The 22,799-nt window shown below is 35.7% G+C and overlaps 1 long non-coding RNA gene across 2 annotated transcripts in view; it reads right to left on the reverse strand.

The window, feature by feature from the left end:
• The window catches only part of LOC143441974 (uncharacterized), a 77,725-nt gene that overhangs the window by 27,068 nt on the left and 27,858 nt on the right, over window positions 1-22,799 (reverse strand). For both annotated transcript variants that reach the window (XR_013109788.1, XR_013109787.1), the window contains exons 6-7: window positions 19,980-20,136; window positions 3,859-3,923 (exon numbers count right to left, since the gene is read on the reverse strand). This is a non-coding gene — a long non-coding RNA (uncharacterized LOC143441974). The remainder of the gene's footprint in view (window positions 1-3,858; window positions 3,924-19,979; window positions 20,137-22,799) is intronic.

Raw genomic sequence — 22,799 nt, forward strand, 5'->3', positions numbered from 1 at the left:
GGAGAAGTTAATGCAAGGACTGTAGGCACTGAAAGAGTTTGAAACAGCACAGGAAGAACAACAATATCAACAATCCAGACCCCGAAAGCTCCCAGTGACTAAACCACCAACCGAAAAGTATACATGGGGGGGTGGGGATCCATGGTCCAGCTGGATATGTAGCAGAGGATTGCCTTATCAGGCATCATTGGGAGGGGAGCCCCTTGGTCCTGTGAAGGCTGGATTCCCCAGGGTAGGGTATTGCTTAGGCACTGAGGCTGTAGTGGGTGGCTGGGTAGGGAAGCACCCTCATAGATGCACGAGGAAGTGGGAGACGATGGGGGCTTGTGGAGAGGAAACTTGGAAAGGGAATAACATTTGAAATGTAAATAAATATAATAATTAATAAAAAATGAAAAATATGAAAACTAAAAAAGTAAATAATATGTAAAAGATAAGAATATGGTTATAAAAATGATGTTTTAAAATATCTTAATTTATCTAGTGCCTCAGGATAGCATTAAATATAAAATTTTTAAAATATTATTTAAATATAAAGTGTTATATATCTTTGATTTTGTGAGTTTTAAAGTATATAAAAATCTAGCATTTAATAACACTGAGCAAATCTAGAAGGAATTTGATTTCATCACACTAAAATATAACCACCAACTCAATTTTTCCTTAAAACTAATATGATGCAGTATTATAATACATTAGCAAAACAGTAAGTTAAAAATGGCTACAATATTTTTGACCATTTGTCCCCCAAATAAATGGTCTATTTTTCTTTTTGTTGAGTCTAGTCTTGATCTACAACTTTTCTTAGGAACATAATACACAGCTATGCCAACAACAATGAACGAATCGGCCGAGTCTTAAGGGATCTGCATTCCTTGCTGGCTTGTGTTAAGGATGTTTCCACTTGGTATATATAAAAAAAACTTAAAATCAAGCAAGGATGCTACCTGGAGAATGCCCCCAATTGCTTGAGTTGACAGTGCTTTCTATGAATCCAGTTAACAAAAGCCAGCCACTAACTACCTGTTGTGTTGAAAGAGCAAGCCACTTTAGTATCTCGGTCCAGTTAAGACGTTACCCAACTGTAGTTCCCATTGGTACCACATAAAGAAGCTCAAACAAGTTTCATCTAGTTAATACCCTACAAACATTCACTGACTCAAAGAGGAAATAAATATGTTGCTATTTAAAACCCCTTTAATTCAGGGCTGGTTCGCTATGCAGAAGGAAAAGTAGAAACAGAGGGAAAAACTTCCTTTTGATTTTAAGTGGATAGTGCCCCTGGACTGGTACTGCTTTTGATCCTTAGTCTGATAGCAGCTCCGTGACCTTTGACAATCGCCCTTTGTCCCAGAGTCTTGGTTTCTGTAGAAATGACTTCATGGGGTTGTTGTGGGAATTGAACAGTGCCTGCTATGCTCTTTCTCAGAAACTGGAGCTGAGGAAAAGTTCAATGAATGGAGCTGTTGTAGTTCTGGTACTCTTGAGAGAGTTGTTAAAATGCTCTGTGTTTATATTACATGGTTAGTCTGCAAAGGGCTTAGGGTGTCGCAGAGTAAATGGAGGTGAATAAAATGCCTAAGAGCAGAGCTAGCCCAATGAATACATTTTACAAGCTAGACCAGAGCCAGCCCAAGGGCAATGAATACATTTTAAAGGATAGTATCTCTGTAATAACAACTGTTTTCTAAAATAAAGTAGTTTTAAATGAGAAACATTTGATCTATTTTTTACAAATTATTTTTTACACAGAGTATTTAACTTCTGCCTGTCTTTCAGAAATGTTCAAAGTAATATATTTAGCAGTATGTTCTTATACAGCTAAAATACAGAAAATTAGTTACCTATACTTGAAAACAGTAGAATTGATATGGCTGTTTGCCTAATAAAAATTATTGATTAACCCACTTATCATAAAACTGAAGTAGCTTCACTCAAGAAACATGACATCAATCACAAAGTCATAGATATTTCTCAATCATATTTCATTACATGCCTCATTTTGGTCTTCATTACTGAACTTAGAGTTTTAGCTTCTGATAAGAACTCTCATTTGTACCAGACAGCCTTAAATATGCTTCCCCACTTAATTATATGTTACAAATTTCCTGATGGTATTCTCAAGCTAGCTCTCAATTTGACTTCTTATTCTGAACGGCTTTTCTATGCCCTTAAGGGAAAATTAACTCTGGAATGATAGTGATAGTTAGTATCTATTTATGTTATACTAACAATAAGTATTTTTATCTTTATGTTGGACCAATTGCATATTCTAAACCATCAATTTCACTTGCCAGAAGTCAAACTCTTAATTTCCTCAGCATTGACTCTTCCTATCCCAGCAGGATATGTCTCCTCTCTCAGGCCTCTATCATAGACTGATTTTGTTTACAAGAGAACTGCAGTCATTCTGACATGCAGCCTGATGTCTGCTGTTCCTGCTACTGCTTCTTATTAATGGGTACATAAAAATCCAATGGTCATAGCCCTTGATTTTATTCCTGTAGATGAGAGGTCTCTTATTCTTGACTAGTTTTTTTAGGATCTGTGATATCAATATAAGGCAAACTTATTCCCAACTTAATGGAAGAAAAGCAAAAGAAAATAAAGTAGGAAAAATTGCACACCTGATCAGAAATAAACATGGTGAAATTACTTAGCAATTCCTAGAGTTAATATTTTATTCATTATATAAGGTACATTGATTATGCTTTAGTTTTTTTAAGTCCCATAAGTTTAATAAAAAAAAAAAAAAAAAACAAAGGTAGTGGCCCCTGGGCAGGGGCACTGGGATCCTTGCACATGGCACCAGACCTGGCTGCAAGGTCTCCCAGGACTGCTATTGCTATGAGGTTAGGGGCCAACAATTTTCCTGTCAGAGCCAGGGTCATCTGAGTCAGGACCCTTACTTCTTCTGGGGTTTACTCAGCTTCTGCATGCCCTGGATCTTGTCTAGCATGCCAGAGATGAAGGCCTCAGTGGGTTTGTAACAGTCAACTAACAGCTCCTTGACTCTAGCAAGCTGGGAATTCTCATTTTCCATGTCCAAGTGTTCATCCACCTCTGTATCAAGCTCCGGGATCTCCTCTTCCTGGCAGAAGACATTCCCCCTAGAGTGTTCTAAGATCTAGTCCTCCAAGATTGAGGTGCTTCCTTAGCTCCTAGCTATCTTGGCCACTCCCTCCCACCCAAAGTTGTTTCTTTGTAAAATTCAGTTTAGTAAGACCATACCTGGCTCTAAGACCTCATATCTGACCACTTAAGAATCTGACTTGTTTATTCATTCTCCACAACCCTTTAATGATACCAATCTACCACTCCTACCTCCTGCAAAACCAAAACTGAACAAACAAACAAATAAAAAACTAAAGTAATTTTCCAGACAGGTTTACATAGACGTCTTTTAGCCTCCATTCCTTTCTTAACGTTCCTGTTACTAAACTATATAAGTTAATTAACATATAAACAGGAAAGGTTTATTGGTCTATTGCTAGAGACCTGATCCCAAACTAGGTAGACTCAGTGCTTTTAGACTCTGGTAGGAATGTCAGAGAAGTGATGACCTTGAGTATATGTTGAAGCACTCGTATCAGCTCATGAGCTAGGAGAGAAAATGAGCAAAAAGAAAAGGATCTGCTCTCAAAATTCTATTTCATAGCATGCCACAAAAAAACAAGAACCCTCAACTATCTCCCACCACCAGAAATTTGTACTACCTTGAACTGTGTCACTTTGGGGGCAAAGAGTCTTAACCAGGAATCATAGGGAATACTCAAACCCACTAGTTCATTTCCTGTTGCTATGATGAAAATACTGCCCAGAAGAAAGGAGGGTAGAAATCAGTTTAATTTGACTCACAATTCCAGATTACAGGGTAGGCAAGGTGGCAGCAACTCAAAGGACCCAGTCTTGTCATCCACACCCTAAAAAACATAGAGCAATCAATTATTACATTCCAGCAGTTAGCTAGATTTCTTGTTTTTATCCAGTCCAGAACTCTAAGAACAAATTAGAATTGACCAAAACAAGCAGACACACACACTTGAGCAAACAAAAATCACAAAAGTGGAAACTACAATATATAGGAAAAAGGAACCATAAAGTTAAAAAGAAAACTAATACCCAGACAAAGCATTATGAGACAAAAAACAAAAATATAACTCCAAATGTACCATTGAGTTTTTGTGTGTTGGTCATCTACTGCTGGGTGTTGGGCCTGCTATTAAGTCTAGTTTGTATTCCTAATAAGACTTTGTTGAAGAAATCTAATGTTTCTTTTATAAGCAGTTATCAATTGAAGCCTCTGAGATAGGGATGGAAGCTCTTGTCCAGTTCCTCTTTCAGAGCTGGGACTCCACCTGACTTAGACATATGTAGGTCCTGTGTTTGTTGCCATATTCTGTGACCTTATAGGTGAATTTGGCCTTTTGCATCAAGCCTTGTTTCCTTGATGTCTTCCATCCCCACTGGATCTTACAATCTTTCAGCTGCTTCCTTTCCTGTTTAGTCCCCTATGCCTAGAAGAGGGAGATTTGATAAAAGCATCCCATTTAGGACTTTGTGTTCCAAAGGTTTTCATTCTCTGGACTTTGTATAGTTGTGGGTCTCTGCATTAGTTCCCACCTACTATACAAGGAAGCTTCTCTGAGAATGGCTAAGCAAGACACTGATCTATCAGTATATCAGAGTGTTATTAGGAATCATTCTATATCTTTGTTTGCACTACCTTTCAATTGTTTAGAACAGTAGTATTTAGTTTTCCCCTACTGCCCTGACATTTCTTGTCCCAGGTTCTTGGCACTGGAGCAATGTTGGACAAGGGTTTCACAGAATAGTGTGGGGCTTAGACCATGGTTGGTTTGTACTACCATTTCAAGAATGTATCATGTAGACTAATCACCATTGTAGATCACCAGATTTATAGTTGGGTTGGTGTTTATCTTTCTCTTCTGTTAGCACAGAGAGATACTTCCAGTATTTTGAATAGTGAGGAGTAGGGGTAAATTTTCTCTGTGAGCATCAGTCCTACTTCTCCATATTCAATGAGTTGTGAAAGTGTTGTTTTTAGTAATAGAGACTTATCATTAGTGTGGAGAGTAACCAATAGCTTTAATGATATCTTCATTATTTGAGAGTTTTCATGGGGCTCCTTTGGCCAACAACTCTACTAGAAGTAACCCATTCTTGAAACTCCAACTTTTATTTGGTGGCCAGAGACATCTAGTTGTGGCTTTGGATCCTCCATAGTCTAAGGATTGCATTTGTATTTCTTTAATATATGTATATATTTTAAAAAGCTTCTAGTGAAGTACATTTCTATATGACCCCCTCAAAGAGCCCTGAGGTATAACTGTTAATTGTCGTATTTACTCCTGGGTCTTTCTCTTTGCTGCTGTTCCACATTCAAGCCTTCCATTCAGATAGATAGATAGATCGATAGATAGATAGATAGATAGATAGATAGATAGATAGATATAGAGATATATATTAGCATAGAAATACTTTATCATGTATATGTACCACAAAAATGTCTTCTTTGAATATATGTACATCATTTGATGTATAGAGTTTTCTGTTTGAGAATAGGTGTGCATTCAGGAGGTATATTTTATAGATAGTAACAAATTTCAAAAAATTAATTCATGAACTATTTCCATATCTTTAAAAATAATACAGTGTGAAAATGTTACTATGTGACTAGGACATTTTCTGTAGCATCTAAATAATTGCTTACTACTTAGTATCTGATTATTTGAGTAATACATTTTTAAGGAGCAATATAACTATTTTTCAAAACATTATTGCAGTGTTAATACAATGGGTATTCAAACTTAATTCAGGGTACTTTAATTAGTTTTAAAATGAGAACAAGTTTATATTTACTAATGTGGCAGGACTGTGAAACAATCTTCCACAGAAGGACAAAGAGGTGATGGATCACACTTAAGTTGTTCCTAATTAACATAATGAGAAAATAAGAGAAGGAGAAAGAGACAGACAGAATAGTATTATTGTATAAAGACTATGTCTTAGGGTATTGCCTGTTTGTTTTTACAAATTGGAGTATTGTTAGAATATCAGAATTATTTTAAACTCTTTTATATACAAACCCACAACCTAATGTATTGGTCTTTCCAAGCACAATAATTCGACTTACAGATTCTGTTGGATCTGAATTTAATTACTAATTTTATCTAATTCAGAATCTAAATTAAAACAAGCCCTGATTCTGACTATATACTGTTACAAATTAATTTGCCACAATTTTGAGAAAATATATGCTAATCTATAGGCAAAGGCTGATCTACTGAACATACTACTATAATGAGTTTTGTGTGAAATAGTCAATAAATAGTTAATATTATGACAAGAAAAATTTCTGGTATGTTTTTTCAAATTTCCACAAAATATCTATGAAAAGGGAAAGACACCAAGTGAAAATTTCCTTTAAAATAACAGCATTGCCACTATATGATGATTATATTAACTATAATGCCTAAGAATATCTAACATTAAAAAATTCATTTTCGAAGGTGGCTGCTGGTTAATCCAAATTAATCAGTGATTCTCTTCTTGAAGTTGGAAGACAGAGGTTGTTTTCACTCTTGACATGTACATTGCCAAGAAACTTCACCAATTTTTTTAAAAAGGAAACAACGACGACCAAAAAATCTATCCCAAACTCAAAGAGGAGATAAGGGTTTTGAAAACACATTGTTATCTTCACACTGCCAAAGTATAGCAAGATAGTTAAATGTTTATTGGGGAGAAAGCCTCAATTACATAAAATAGGTAGATAGTTTAATGAACACTGCTCTGAGTCTTCTGAATATAATATTTATGTATTGAAAAACTCTGTCACCAGTAGAATGGTTTTTACTCTGATATGTTAAGTGGTATTTCCTCAAAGCATAATAAATGCAGCTCTTGTGTATTTAAGGATGTCAGAAAAGAGTTAGTTGACAAATATTAATAGAGTAGAAAATTCTTGACACAGAAGCTTCCCTGTCAAGGACCTAGGATACCAACATTCTAATTTGCTTGTCATCCTTGGCCAGTGACACAAGTTAAGCATTGGTACAGAAGTAGAGAAGTCTCAAACTTTCAATAATATTCAACAACATACAAATCTTGGAATATAAGCACTCATGCTAAGGAGAGGAGACGCAGGCAATCACCATTGCTTTGGCCTCTTAAAAATGAAAAGCATATTTGCAACAAGTCCAGAAGAAAAATATTGCTAACACATCCTCAAGTTAAACACATGTACTAATACAAATAGAGCTAATTATTACCTGAAAATAACTGTTGTTAGTAAAAGATGCCAAAAATAATGACTTCAGGGAGAGTAAAGCAATAGAATTTGTATTTGGAAATTTTAACTCATTTCCTGAACTGAAATGTTAATTCTGAATTTCTGAGACTAGAAAATGAATAAGGAGAGTTCCATGATACAATCCATAAAGTATATACTGGAACAAATAAGACCTTTTCTTCCTTCTAGCTATACAATACTTAACTCTGTGTTCTAAATTCTGTATATAGAAACATAAAAGCAAAATAAATAGTTCTAGGGTACTGAGCCTAACCTAGTACCCATGATATACTCTATATATACAGCAACAATTAATACAGTTGATTCAAATACATTAGTGTGAGTACATTATATTTTGGATTACATGTTTTTTCAGTACTAGAAAATGAAACTTTTATGAACAAATCTAGGTTGAAAGTATAGTTATTATTCATCTCAGTGCCTTACTAAAGAACATGCATTGATATTCAGTGAACATTCCTAGTTTATTAAAATCTTGTTTAGTATATTAAAACCCTTAGAGAAGGGCATCAATATTTTATCTGTGGTCTTTAGTCCTTGAGTTCTATAATTCAAATCATAAAGAACAAGAATGCTCATATTTTTTTCAAAAAAAAGAATTAAGATACAGTAAGTGTAATGCTACTTAAAATACTTTAATCATACTTTTTAGCTTCCTAGATGAAACATTTATAGAGGTCGTGCTATATGATGATCACTATTCTCGGTACTTGAACCTTCTTACATCAAGGTTGTGCTATTTAGAACTGAGGAAGTGATTGCTTTCCTGTAGGCATGCATTTGGACTGGTGAATGGGCTTCTGTAGGGAGTAAAGAAAGTTCTGAGTATGAAGTTCTGAGTGAATGTGTATTGTTGACATAGGCATGGCCATGTCAAGGACTCTAATGCCTCTGTTCTAAGGGAATAGCAAAGTCTTACAAGTGTAAGGCTCAAGAAGAGTAGAAAAGCTTTTCCTTGAGAGTCCCAGTTTGTATGCTTATGACTAATGATTAGTATATACAAAAGATGGCAAGCACAGTGTCCTCCTCCTGGATGTTTACAGTTTGAGACTGCTCACATACAGACACCCTCTACCCAGACTAGCTAATCTGTAGAAGTATCTTTTTTTGTCATGAGTAATTGTCATTTCCCAGGCTTACTGCCCTGTTTGCTAATCTAGGCCTAGACCTGGAAGCTTGTAGCCTATATACAATCTTCTGGCCTATTCAACTCAGATGTCTGGCTAATCTCCTCTCCCAGCTGATTTATTCAGCTTGGTTTTTCTCTAGACCTCAGAATTTCTCTGCTTGGCCTCAAACTAACTCGAGCATTCTTTCCTAGTTTTTTGACTCCTTCTCATTTTCTTGCTTATTCTGTCTTTACCTGTGTCTAATTCATTCTCTCTTCCATCCTTCTTTTGAAAACTCTCCCAAGTAAAACTCTCTGTGCTGCTCCACTCTCTCTCAACTCTGTTGTCTTTCTCTCTTAAGTGGTTTCCCTTTCTTCTGTCTTCTCCTGAGAGTTGGGCATAACCTTTTCTGTCAAATTTTTCTCTGATTAGTCACTTTTCTGCCACTCAGTTAGAGATCACTTTTCAATATGAGTGCTTCCTTTTACAAACTAACTTTATGTTCATTGTTTGGGATGAAAGGAGAATACAAAGGCCATGTCTATATTCCTGGCCAGTGGGATTAAAGGTGTGTGCTAACAAATGAGCCACACCCTAAGTAGAAACAGGTTCACATATCCTGTAAGAGTAACGCCTGATCCTGTGCTCTGCATAATATGCTGAGATTCTGTCTTGTCTAGGTAGCCAACTCCAACTGATCCTGATTTTAATGTGGACCTGTTTGTCTATCCTGTCCTCATTTCCTCTCCATATTTAGTCAGAGTTCCAAGATCTAAGCCATGCATGTTGAGAAATGGTTAAAATATAAAACATAGTAAGTAAAACACATGTGCCCAGTGCATATATGACTGGATATTTTAGTACAACACAGTGTTAGGATTTTTCTTTCTCTCTCATTTTTTGTACTTTCTGCTGCCTTTCCAGCAAGACAGAAACATATCCTACACTTCAAGAACTCAGAATAGTCCTAATACCAGAAATAATTTTTTTTTAAAAATAGCTTACCAGTATTTGAATTTTATAAATCCTACTTTTCATAAAAATGGCTTTTGCAGCAAAATTACTGGGAACTCTGGGAAGCAGGAAACATGTTCGAAATTCTCTTAAACCAATTTTTCCCAACATAGGTAGAGGCCTAAAACAATTAACACAATCAGTGGCAAAAGAAAGGCCAAAGCCTTCTACGAACGACTGTGGACAGGTATATTACTATCTCCAGTAGAGATGCTAGTACTCAAGATGGTGTAAGAGCAGGTGACAAGTTCCCAACAAGTACAGGAGCACACATTAGAAATATCAAGATGAATATCACCAGACAAGAGCAATCATCAGACAGTCATAACCTATTCCTAGAGCAGTAAGAATTTTCCAAATTCTGGAAAGAAATCAACATCAATGAAAGACTGCCTAATAAGCCAGACATGTGTTTTCCAGTGAATTTGCACATCCAAAGTTAACAGTAAAAACAACTTTCATTCAGAGAGAATAGAGTACTATTTTGTAGACATCTTGCCTAGCGTGTTGTAATTAATATCTGTTTGGCTGTGGAAAAAAAAAGATTATGTGTGAAGCACATATTAAGGAAAATAAACAAGTGAATAATGTATCACAGGGAAGGTTACATTTGAGTCAATGTTTAAAGATAGATAACTGCAAACACAGCAGCAGCAGGAGAATTGTAAAGCTGGAGGTAACACTAATATAATTATTTGGCCTGGGTTTTATCAGTCGTTCACCAGTGTAGTGTAGAAGTATGAAAATTCTCATGAAACTGGGGATGCAAAGCTGAGATGTGAACACAAACACATTCAAGGGTAAGGTCAATGGTGTCTCTGATACCCAAAGCATGGTCAAAATATTTCTAAGGAATTCAGGTTTCCATCAGAAAGACCATGAGATTAAAGTGGTTTTGATTTTTTTTTTTTTTGTTAAATAAGAAATGTTCATTTGCCTATTTTTAGTTTTTCTTTCATAAGAACTTAATAGACAATTTCAAAGCTACATTATCCAAAACAGACTCATCAGCCTGAATACTTAAGTAGATATGTAAATCCCTCCTTCTCTTGAGTCAACTATACCACACTGATAGAAATGGAAAACAGCATCAGTTGTGTGATTTTTTTTCAACTGTAAAATTGATATTACTTTTCACAATATTTATGTGAACCTTCAGTAAAAGTATGTTGAAGTTGCTTATTTTAATTTCTATTGTGTTACATTCTGTAAGAAAAGGAGCTAATAAACAGAAACATCTTCAGGATGTTCTCAACAAGATTTGATAATGTGAAGTAGATTGAGACTTAGAGTTTGGGAACTCACACTGGAGTTTAATAAGGTCTAAAGGAGCACACACCATGTTTTATAATCCTTAAATAAGTCCCATGCCAAAGTATAGGACATGAACAACCAATATGGCTACTAATCATAACCCACAAGAGTTAAGAAGGGCCTCATAGAGATCTGAAGTAGATTTAAGGTAAGGAGGCTCTGGATATAGCTAATAGCATGCTTGGTTAGCATTTGTGTAACTCTGGGTTTGATTATAAGTACCACACAAAATAGAATGTGGCACACACTTGTAGTCCTAAAACTTGGGATGTAGATGCAGGAAGATGAGGTCAAAGTCATGCTTGGTTGCATATTAAACTGGCGGGAAGCCCACACTAGCAAACTTGTCTCGCTAAATAACAATAAATAAAAACTATAAATATAAATGTATAATGGAGCCTACATGGCATAGGTATTATTATTTTTAAGACCTTTAAAATAATAAAGTGGTTAGGAGTTTTAGCAGTTTATCATAGTATTATATTTTGTTTTACTTAGGGCTAGTTTGGTTTTGGTCTCACTGCTAGTAATTTAGTTGAATTAGAAGTCAACATGCAAGTATGTGTAAATTTTAGGTTAAGTTTTAAATTTATGTGTAAATTTTAGGTTGGGTGTCCTAAAGCATTCATATAACCAGGAAAGCATCTAGTATTTAGTGTCCAGAAATGCATATTTTTCTAGTCAAATTAAGATGAACAAAAACAAACAAACAAATACATTAGCATAATTACCCTATTTTCAAAGATTTGGGAAAGCCCAATATAAAGACAAATGATATTTATATGTTTGATACCATTGTAATATTCATACAACTGCTCAGTCAATTGAAAATGTTACAATAAATATCACTAAATTCGGGATGATAGTAACTGCTGATAATATCTATCATGTGAGGGATTGGTTACTCTTCTCAGAGATGTAACCAAATATCTGGTAACAAACTAGGTTAGAGAGATTTAAGCTGTATACAATGGATTCTATGGCATAGTAGTAGAGCAGTTTTTGGTGGTGGCAGCAAGAGCTATGGACAAAAAAGCAAAGATGGAACTGTGGGTAAGCCAAAGTATAAGCCACAAGTACCGTATGTCTAGAGGTCCATGTCTAATTAGATTCTACTTCTTAAAGATTTTGCAATCTCCACAAATAACTTCCTTATGAACCTGAGAAGCAGGGACTACATTTTGCATTCAAATTCTAACACTGTGGGCTTACCCCTATAGTTTCATGGCCATCTCTTAAAGCAAAAAAAATCCATACAACTTAACAGTTTCAACATATTTTAATGTATGAAGTCTCTTCTAATAGTCAAGACAATATATTACCTGTGGTCCTCCATAAAAATCAAAACAATAAGCTTACATACAATGGCATGAGACATATATATTCCTTTTCCTAAAGGAACCAATGCAGTGAAGCTATAGAACAGAAAAATCAGATATGAACAATATTTAACTCAAGAAGGATGAAGACTAAACCCTGAAACTCCATGTCCAGCATACAGAGCTGTTGGTGACCTCTAGGCTTTAAAGGGCTTAGATGGCCCTACCTTTCCAATACTGAGACTTCAAACACATTTGACCTTCTACTTGAAACACTTCAATATGCCATAAAAAATATTGTCTTTCCAAAAAGGAGGTTGACAAAACTTGACTTGCATGTGTATTAAAATCAAATGTAACCTCTGCATTCACAGGTTTCAAAGTCAGCCAAAAATCATTGAAGGCTTAAATATAAGACCTGAAAGTATGAAGTCTGTAGAGCACCTGTGATGGGCATTTCAAAAAGAGTAATATTAGTGTGAAATGCTGGGATAGCAGTATAGAGGGAGTAATATGACACATTTATTGCCAGTTGAACCTAACATTTTCTTATGCTGATTATCATTCTGGCAGAGTTTCAATTAGAATGAATGTTACAACATATCATAGGGAGAGTTTTTCTTTAGCTACTGTTCATAAAATACAAAGAAACATACATAATATGGAGTTTCCCTTTTAAAACTTATTTTAATTTTGGCATGTTTCTTATCTGCTTTGTATTTGTCTGTATTTGGTGACACGCGTCTCTCCATATAAAAACTTAGTAATAATGTGTCCCTAAAGTTCAATATCAGAAAACATAAAAGTTTGCAATAATAATCTAACAATCTCTCACTTCTTTTAATGTTTGTGAAAGATTCTTCGGTCGACAGGTGACAGTTTTGAGTATTAAAGAAACTTGTAGAGTCATCTCAGAAATAGAGACTCCCTGGAGATGAAAGACAGGTATGGGCATGAAAGCCAAGAATGCATATTCAATTTAAAACAAAATAGGTATATTAAGTATATTATACAATACAACATGATATTATGATTTTCTAAGGCATATAGGCAGGGAGAATTTTCTTCTTTGTAACTGTGAATCACTACCTTTTTTTATAAGTATATCATATCACAAACCTTGAATGACAAAGAAAACTCTGAAAACTGTTACAAAATTCTGTTCTCAGGAGTTATTACATGTTCCTGTTTCTGACATATACACTGACTTTAAACTGTGATTGGCAGGCAGCAAAGCAGAGACTGTAAGTTATCAACTACAAATAAATCCCTTTCTTTTCTGCCATAATAGAAGTACCATTTGAAGCAAAGTCCCCTTACACAATAGACTCTCTTATCACTAGAAAGAGAAATAGGTAACTATTTAACTGTAGGGTACATCTAAATTATTTCAAGTGTTTGAATGCAAAAGAAGTGTGTGTCACTCCAAATGTCCTGCATTCTTGTGTTCACAATCTCTTATATCTTCCTGGAATGTTGTTCACTTGGTATGTCTAGCTTAGATTGTGTGTGTGTGTGTGTGTGTGTGTGTGTGTGTGTGTGTGGTCTTCTTGCTATAGTCATTATCAAAATCTAATCCAGCTGAGAGAAACAGTATTTCATTCTTACATTAGTTTCTTCCAAAATGAATAAGCAGAGTGAAGACATATTTTTTTCAAAGTACCACACACTGATTCTCAAGTGATTGTGGAATTAAGACTTGGATTTGAAAACAAAAATTGCTCCTAAGATCTCAAGTCATACATGTCAATAAATTATTGCCAAAGTGAAAACATAAGGGAGGATAGTCACTGTGGTAGCTAACAGTGTTCTAAACACAAGGTTGTGATTCACCATAAATCAATTTGTACAATAATTAACTGAATCTCAGGTCTAGCTCTAGCTTTCTCTCCTCTTCCCACACCTCTCTCTTTACTTTCAATGTTAGATAGTACTGGCTTTCTGCATGTTCTACCGCCCTCTAACCCCCTTCTTTAATTGCTGGCCAAGTTGGTAAGTATTCATATTTCCATGTCAAAGTCATCAAGAAAAAAATTCTTCATTATCTTAAGCAAATCATAGCCATCCCAAATGGCACTAATGGCTGGGGATATAAAGACAACCTTTTAACACACATGAAATGGAATGGAGGATCATCTGGTGTGGGAAACTTGTTTTAATTTTATTTTGTTCTAAAAAGAAGTAACTAATCTAGAGACATCAAAAATGATAGGCTGGCTCCTGTCAGCAAGCACTTCTGGGAATCCACAATAGTGACTGGGTTTGGCGTCTGTATATGGGATAGATCCCCAGGTAAAGTCTGATATAGCTGTCCCCTGAGAGGCTCTGCCAGAGCCTGGCAAATACAGAGGCAGATGCTCGCAGCCAACCATTGGACTGAGCACGGGGTCTTCAGTGGAGGATTTAAAGAAAGGACTGAAGGAGCTGAAGCGGGTTAAAACCCCACAGGAAGAACAATAATATCAATCAACTAGATACTCCCAGAGCTCCCAGAAACTAAACCACCAACCAAAGACAAAGAGTACACATAGAGGAACCCATGGCTCCAGCAGCATATGTAGCAGATGATGGCATTGTCTGGCAGCGATAGAAGGAGAGGTCCTTGGTCCTGGGAAAGCTCGATGCCCCAGTGTAGTGTAATGCCACGACAGGGAGGCAAGAGTGGGTAGGTAGGTAGGTAAGTACCCGCATAGAAGCAGGGGTAGGGAGGATGGGATAGGGGATTTCTGAAGGGGAAACTAGGAAAGGTTATATCATTTGAAATGTAAGTAAATAAACTATCCAATAAAAAATAAAGAAAGAAAAAAGAAAAAAACCAAAGAAGAAAAGCAAAAAATGATAGGCTGTTGAAAATGATAGACTTTTGTATTAAAAACCCTACACTACTACTGTATAATGAACAATACTTAATAAATTTTTAAAATCTAAATTCCTCGGTTGTTAATTCAATCACTTAACCTAGAGTCATAGCAATCATAATTATAATTTATAAAAATCTTAGCAGAGTGAAGCCTCTAGGACTAGTGACAACGTCATCACAGGAAAAAAAATCAGTGTAGTTACAAGCTTAGCTCACCTATGAGCAAAGGTGCAAAACACATGCTTTGAATGTTTGCAAATCTGGGGATGTAAAACTTAAAAAGGATAGTATCCAATGACTACATTAGATCTGTACCAGAAAATACAAGCTGTTTTAACATTAGCCATCCAATCTTAAGACTGTAGGAGGGGAAATACCATATGGACATGTTTATACAGATAGGCAAAATCTGTTAAAAATTTAAAATTAATTACAAAAATGTTAGAAGATGCTAGAGAAATTCCTAAAAATTAAAATACCTATAGAGTTGTATTATAAACATTATGCATCATTTGAAAGTGTTCTCTCTAAGCTCCAGAACCAGGAATGGTGTTTAGAATTGCTTCTAGTGGGCAATGATATAATAGGTCATCCATATAACAAGAGTATAGTACAACTCTATAGGTTCTAATAAAGGTGACCAGAACATAATCAAAGAAAATACCTAAGAGTTTTTGGTTGAAACATTTGTTTGGCAAAAATGTTACAATGTTATAAGACATAGAAAAAAGTCAATTGAATTTCATATATCTTTAAGGTAAGTCACCAAAGATATATGAATCAAAAGATATATAAATTTCATATATCTTTTGGTAAGTCACCAAAATCATTTTCAGTATCATTAAAAATACTATATAATTTTACTAATATATCACAAACTGTGACAAATTGTGCAGAATTTCATTAAGTGGTATCATAGAACCACATAAGTATTAATGTGGAATAGAAAAAACAATACTAGAGAGATCAAAATTCCCTCTAATGTGTAAGCTCATTTCATTTAGTCATTTGGCATTGCAGGAAAATGTGACCATTTCACTCACGTATTTATATGGAAATCAATGTGTGAAAATTGTAAAATATTCATGCAATAGATATTATAATATTAGACTTCAATAATTAAGATAGCCTGCCCCTGAGACAAGAACAGACAGTGCCCCAAGAATCAGAAAGCCGTCCATATGAGGATATTTAAATGAAAATGTAAATAAAGAATCATCTGGAAATAATTATAAGAATGGTCAAATTTCTCAAGTAGAAAAAACTAAGTATAAAAGTTTAGTGTAGGTACATGAAAATCTAAATTATTATGTCACAATTATCACACTATATAAAAAGGAACACTGGAGAATTTTAGACTAACACAGTAAAACCCTTATAAAAATAAGCCAGATGAGAGTAACATACAATGTAGTTTCCCTGGTACAATGTCTGTGTAGCCCATGCTAATCTCAAATTTGCAATAATCCTGTTATTTCAACAATATCCAAAAATAATGAGTTTAATTTTTAATGGACTTCCACACTAGAAGAATACGTTAGTACTTTTAGAAAAAAAAAGGAAAGCCTAAATATAACAGAAAAATCACTTAAATGTAAATGAGTCTTTTGCTTCTTAATCATTAAAGGCAACACAGATGAAATAAACACTTGTCAAAGATATAGAAGAAAGATAATGCCAACATGTGATATTGGAAAGGAATCAGGCCACACACATACAACACAGACAGAAAAAGACAAGGAAAATAGACTCAAAGAGGGGAATAGGCACTTGACAAAAGACAGAACACAAATGTCTAGAACACAACATCAATCTTACTGGCAAACAAGGGACTCTAGAAGAGTATCATAGTGACAGGCTACATCCACTAGTATTTCAGCAAAAGGAAGGGGCTAGAAATAGAAGCTTGCTCTGTTTGTGTTGGCCCCAGGGAGGCTGTAACTGCTGTGTGATGTGCATAGATCTTTAAAGGTCTTTAGATGTATGTATGTCATTGACCCCAAATTCCATTGATACACATATAGTGAGAGTATTCAAAAAAGGTGTGTAGAGAAGAGTGTAGTGGGGTATTACTGCTGCTATCAAACTACTTAATTTTCCAAAGTCCAGCAAATAAATTATTGTGCTATCACTAAACAAGAAAATAAAACACGCATTAAAAAGGAAAAAAAAAACTCTAAAGCAGTATGTAATAGTGGGCTTGAATTAGTTTGCAGTCAAACTACTAACATGTGAGAACATTCAAACCACAAATTCTATAACAGTCCAAACAGATGAGACTGAATTATGTTATTGAGGGTTATGTACTGATCTTTTTTTTTTTAATGCAAGAAAATTCTTACTGACAAATTTAAATTTAAAGAATGTCTTCTTATGTTAGAAAGTATTTAACTGGGGATAGCCACCAGCAAGTCCCAGATGCCAAAAAAGAGTCTCCCAGGACCCAACAGGGAGGAGAGTAGCTGAAATGCCCAAAGGGGAGAGAGAACCTGTAGAGACCATATCCAGAAATTAGGCAAGGCCCCAGGTTGGGTGATGGGGCCACACATTCATCTCCAAATTCTTAACCCAGAAGGGCTCTTGTCTAAAGGAAATATGGGAACAAAGTGTGGAGCAGAAACTGAAGAAAAGGTCATCCAGAGACTGTACCATCTGGGGATCCATCCCATGTACAGACACCAAATCCAGACACTTTTGTGGATGCCAAGAAGTACTTGCTGACAGGAGCATGATATAGCTGTCTCATGAGAGGCTCTACCAGAGCCTGACAAATACAGAGGTGGATGCTTACAGCCAATCATAGGACTTAGCACAGGGTCCCCAATGGAGGAGTTAAGAGAAAAGACTGAAAGAGCTGAAAGGGTTTGAAACCCTATAGGAAGAACAACAAAATCAACTAACCAGACCCCTCCCCCACACACACAGAGCTCCCAGAGAGTAAACCACCAACCATGTGTACACGGAGAAACCCATGGCTTCAGCTGAGTATGTATGAGAGGATGGCATTGTCTGGCATCAATGGGAGGTAAAGCCCTTTGTCCTATGAAGGGTCTATTCCCCAGTGTAGGGAAATGCCAGGGTAGTAAGGTGGAAGTGAGTGGGTGGGAGGGGCAAGGGGATGGGAAAGAGGGGTTCCAGAGGGGAAACCAGGAAAGGGTAAAACATTTGAAATGTAAATACATAAAATATCCAAGAAAAAATCCTGGTACTGGTAAACCCAAAAGCAGAGCCAAGCAAGTGCTGCTCATCCTGGGCCCCCTTTGGATCCTTTAATCTCTGAATGTCAGCACTGGATCCAAGGCCAATCTCCATATTTGAAGCATTTCCCTTCCTTAATGTACTATCCACCTCTGGGAAGGGGCACCTACCCCACCACGGGGAACTGTAGCAACATACAGATAGATTTTGTTGTTTTTGAGTCTCAAAGAAATTGCAATTTAAAAATAAAACAAAAGTAACTCTGGAAATCGCCTTCAGGGCACTTCAAACCTTTCTTTCAACTGAGAAGAAAAAGGTTTCCAAAAGTAGATTTTTTTCCTGTCCTGTTTCAGTGAGATCTTACACAAAATAAATATGCAAAGAAAAAATGATAAAAGCTATGTGTTTCTTTTGTTAGCTAAATCTATCTCTCTCTCTCTCTCTCTCTCTCTCTCTCTCTCTCTCTCTCTCTCTCTCTCTCTCTCTTTCTCTCTCTCCAGTTTCTCTTGTCAAAGTTTCTTTTTAAAAATGTTTCATACAAGTGGACAGAAACTTATTTTGCTTCTGATTATTGAAAACTGAAACACTTACATTTTGTGTGCTACTTTGACAATCATATAGTCCTTATGATTTCTTTGATATTTAAGGAAAATAAACACATCCTAATCCATACTCAGAGATGAGAAGATTAGAGTAGCATATGATTGGATTTAATTTGATTGTAGATAGTGTGCTTGCAGCTTAGTAAGCAGGAGACCCACCAATTAGAGGGACACAGGCTTTGCTCCTAGAACAAAGCATATACACACTGTTTTGAATTATTTTATCTTTTCCTCTTCAGCACAATTAGATGCTGTGTTTGGACATCTAAGTTTTCTTATTTTTTGTATTGCTTTATTTGTTTTCTTTTAAACCCCTTGCTCTTTTATTTTTCCTTTATTTAACACAAAAAGTATTTGGGAAAAAAAAGCACATTCCAACAAAACATAGATTACAGGATGCATTTTCTCTTTTATAAGTAAAATTACTATTCTTTTGAAGACAACGTTACTTTAATACACATGATTTTCATCTCCTAACATAATCCAGGTCTTGCCTATAAAATTTATGATAGGAGAGTTTGTTCTAAAACTTAGGCTTAATTTTGTCATTCTGTTAATAAATTCTTTTTTGAGTATGTCTTTTTTTCTCTCTTTCCCTTTATGTCGCCCCTGCCCTCAGCCCCTTGTGGTAATATGATTGAATCCAGATCTCCCATATGCTAGGCAAGCAATTTATCTCTGGCTCATATCCCTAACCCAGTTTTGTTTTGGTTTTGGTTTTTGGGGGATTAGTAGACCCTAATACTTGGCAGAAAACAAGTTACTAGGCTGAGAGTAGTGGATGCTGTTAAGTGTGGGTAAGAGTATCCCTGGGGGTTTTTCCTGAAATGGGAAACACTGTTTGGTTTCTTAATGAAAGACTGCTTTACTAGGTAGGTGTGTTATCCTTTACTTTCACACATTGTTTCCAGTAAATACTAAATAATTATGCTGTGTCTACACCTATAATAAATAGTTTACAGGCAGTTTTGGAAGTACTTGCCACAAATTAGGCACAGAGATCAAGCTAATTAATTTTTGTTCATAAACAAAAAACTTATTGGTAACCACAGCATATCTTAAATGCTGTGGAAATCAGTTTGTTAGTTCCAAAAGAAATGTAGTGTGATATTCATGTGAAACTAGAGGCTTTATATCAGCAGGATGAGTAACAGGAAGTTCTATTATCTTATAACAATAAGAGAATTGTCTAAAAAATTATATAACATAGCATATAATTTTACATACATTTGAAGTGATTGCAGTTGAAGTGTTCCATTTATGTTTTCAAAACTGCTAAATTATGATGTGCCTTCTGAGTTTTCTGTGGGTTGACAATACAGCGACTGCAAAACAGTTTCACCATTAGACTGTAATTCTTGGATAATATACCATGAACTTGCACCTACAAAGAACAAACAAAGTATGAGGTCCTGTTGAGTTTAAGTCTTAAAATGCACTAGAAAATACATTAAGCCACCTGTTATTATAGAAATTTTCTTGAGATTGTCTAAACATTTCTATGTAGAAACAAGTTTGTGGACCATCTATGACTTTATGACATTCATGACCATGCACAAAGGGTATATGCCTGTAATTTCTGTGACATACACACATACTGTGTGTTTGGCTATAATGGTAAAATAATGGTAAAAATCTTTATTGTTTGGAAAGTAAAGTGAAATTGTAAGTCTTTACACATGTGGAAATCTTTGTAGATTTGGCCATCCAAGTGCTCCCTGTAAGGGGAGTACTAAACACCAACAACATTTCAAGAATTCAAATAAAAAAGGAAATTAAGACTTATAAAATTCATAAAAGAGTCAAGACTCTTCCATATCTATATCAGAAAAAAACTCTACAAAAGATAGTAACAACTAGAAACCAGAGTTCTAACAACTGTGCTTCCCTTCTTGTACATCGTTATTTAAAGCTAGTCAAATACTACACATTTTATGTTTCTTGGTTTTCAAAGCAGGATGTGGAATGGATGGTTTTCATGGCCATCTATGTTCTCATAGTCTAGGCTTCCAATTGCATTCTGGAAAGAAATCAACAGTCTCTAGCAGTGGAAGAGCTGTTGTCTCTCAGTGTCCTGACATTTATTGATGATGTTCCCATAACCCTGAGAGTGCCAAGCTTTAAGGCACCGAGTGAATAGCTTCCCCCTCCCCTGAATGACTCATTCCTCATCTCATACAAGGACCAGAGGAAGGACCCCTCCCTCATCATAATGGCCATGTCCAATCTCTTCATCTAACTGCACAGCCTATAGTCTCTGTGCATTACCAATTTCACTCTTCTCCAGGGAGCTTTTAGCTACCAGATATTTAAAACATTTTGAAGATTTTGTGAGTTTGCCATCCTCGTTGGCATAGATTCCATGGTGACAGCAACTTTGTTTTTCCTGATGTTACTTTTAACTCAGATGGTGTTTGAAATAAAAACTCCCTGGCATGTAAGGTGTAAATTTACGCCTATATTTTGAGTTACAGATGCTTTCAAAAAATCAACCCATTAGACTGGATCAATGATACCTCATTATACAGAAGAAAGAAGAAAGAAGGTAAAATAGCTAGTTAGGGTCCTACTTGTAGAGATGGTAGGGCATGGATGTCATACAAGACCTTTTATAATAATAACCATTTCTATATCAGCACTGTCTAATTAGGTAGTCATGAGCCATGTGTGGCTTTTGTGGATATGGAATTCTGGTGTCATGGTTGAAGGACAAATTCACTGTGTTTACATTTCTATCAGAATTTAAATAGGTGCATTTGGCTAGTGACTATTGTTGCAAACTGTCTCAAAGAAATGTGACACTCTAAAACTAATGGGGGACGTCATAGTACAATGTGATAACATAAATAGGGATACTGAAGTCTGCCTTAGAACAAGCTGAACTAGAGAGAAATTATAAAGCAAGGAGAGCCAAAGCTTGCAAATCTTGGAATGCAATAAACCAGAGACCTGAATTCAGGCAATGTCAGTTTGGGTGATCTGAAAAACAGTAAGTAGGCCCCATTAAGAACCAAATTTAACAGAATTTTCAAAACGTTGTAAAATAAATATCTTTCTCTCAGTTTTGTAGACAGCCACTTGGATAAGCAAACATCTATAGGAGGGAATACATTTTTATTCTGAATTCACGTTCAAACAGTGAGCCCCTATGTATTAAAACACAGGGGACACTTCTCCGACATTGGCAACACTTTTTATGTGGTTGGCAGGTTTCAATGAGTCTGGGCATGAATAAACCCTGGCTACGACATCAGATAAAATGCTCATGAACTTCCGCCTTTAAAGATGAGGAAGAAAAATAACTGTCAGATGTAAAAAAAAAAAAAAAGCCAAAGAGTGATTTAATATTTAGCCAACAAAGACAGTTTGACCCCCACCCCCTTGAACTATTAAATTCTTAATACAACAAAGTTGTATGATAGAACAGTTAGAAAGTAAAAACAAATAAAACTTATTGGCAGACTAAGGCATTCTATTTTTCCATTGGTATTTTAAAGAGAGAGTGAGTATATACTATGTTTAAGTTCTTCAATAAGCATATTAAAGCCAAACATGTAGTTACAGATCCCAAAAGAGAGCTTGCAGGGCCTATCCTTTGAATAAAAGTGTCTGTACCTCAAACAGTTAAACTCCATATGGACATCTGCTAATGATGTCCAAGGAGACCCAAGGCAAATTGAAAAGCACGAGTTTTAAAATGAATGTATTCTTTGGGACTTTTATTTATGTATATAAACAATATATTCTAGTCACAATCATTCCTTCCACTACCACCCCATTTCCTCCCATCCAAAAGATCCGCATTTCCTTCCTCCCACCCAGTACCCATTGGACTCCAAGTCTTTTTCACTTGTGTGTTTTATTTCTGTTTTTGCTTTGTTACTCACTGGGTATGAACAAGGCCCCTCTTACAGTGTGGTGGTTTACATGAGAATATCCTTCAAGAGATATTGGGTCTCAGTTGGTGGCGCTGTTTGGGGGAAATGAGTTGGTTCATCCTTGCTAAAGAAAGTACATCCCTGCAAGGAGGCATTCTCTGCTGGGTTA

Source organism: Arvicanthis niloticus, chromosome 4 (genome assembly GCF_011762505.2).
Source record: "Arvicanthis niloticus isolate mArvNil1 chromosome 4, mArvNil1.pat.X, whole genome shotgun sequence".
Taxonomy (NCBI): domain Eukaryota; kingdom Metazoa; phylum Chordata; class Mammalia; order Rodentia; family Muridae; genus Arvicanthis; species Arvicanthis niloticus.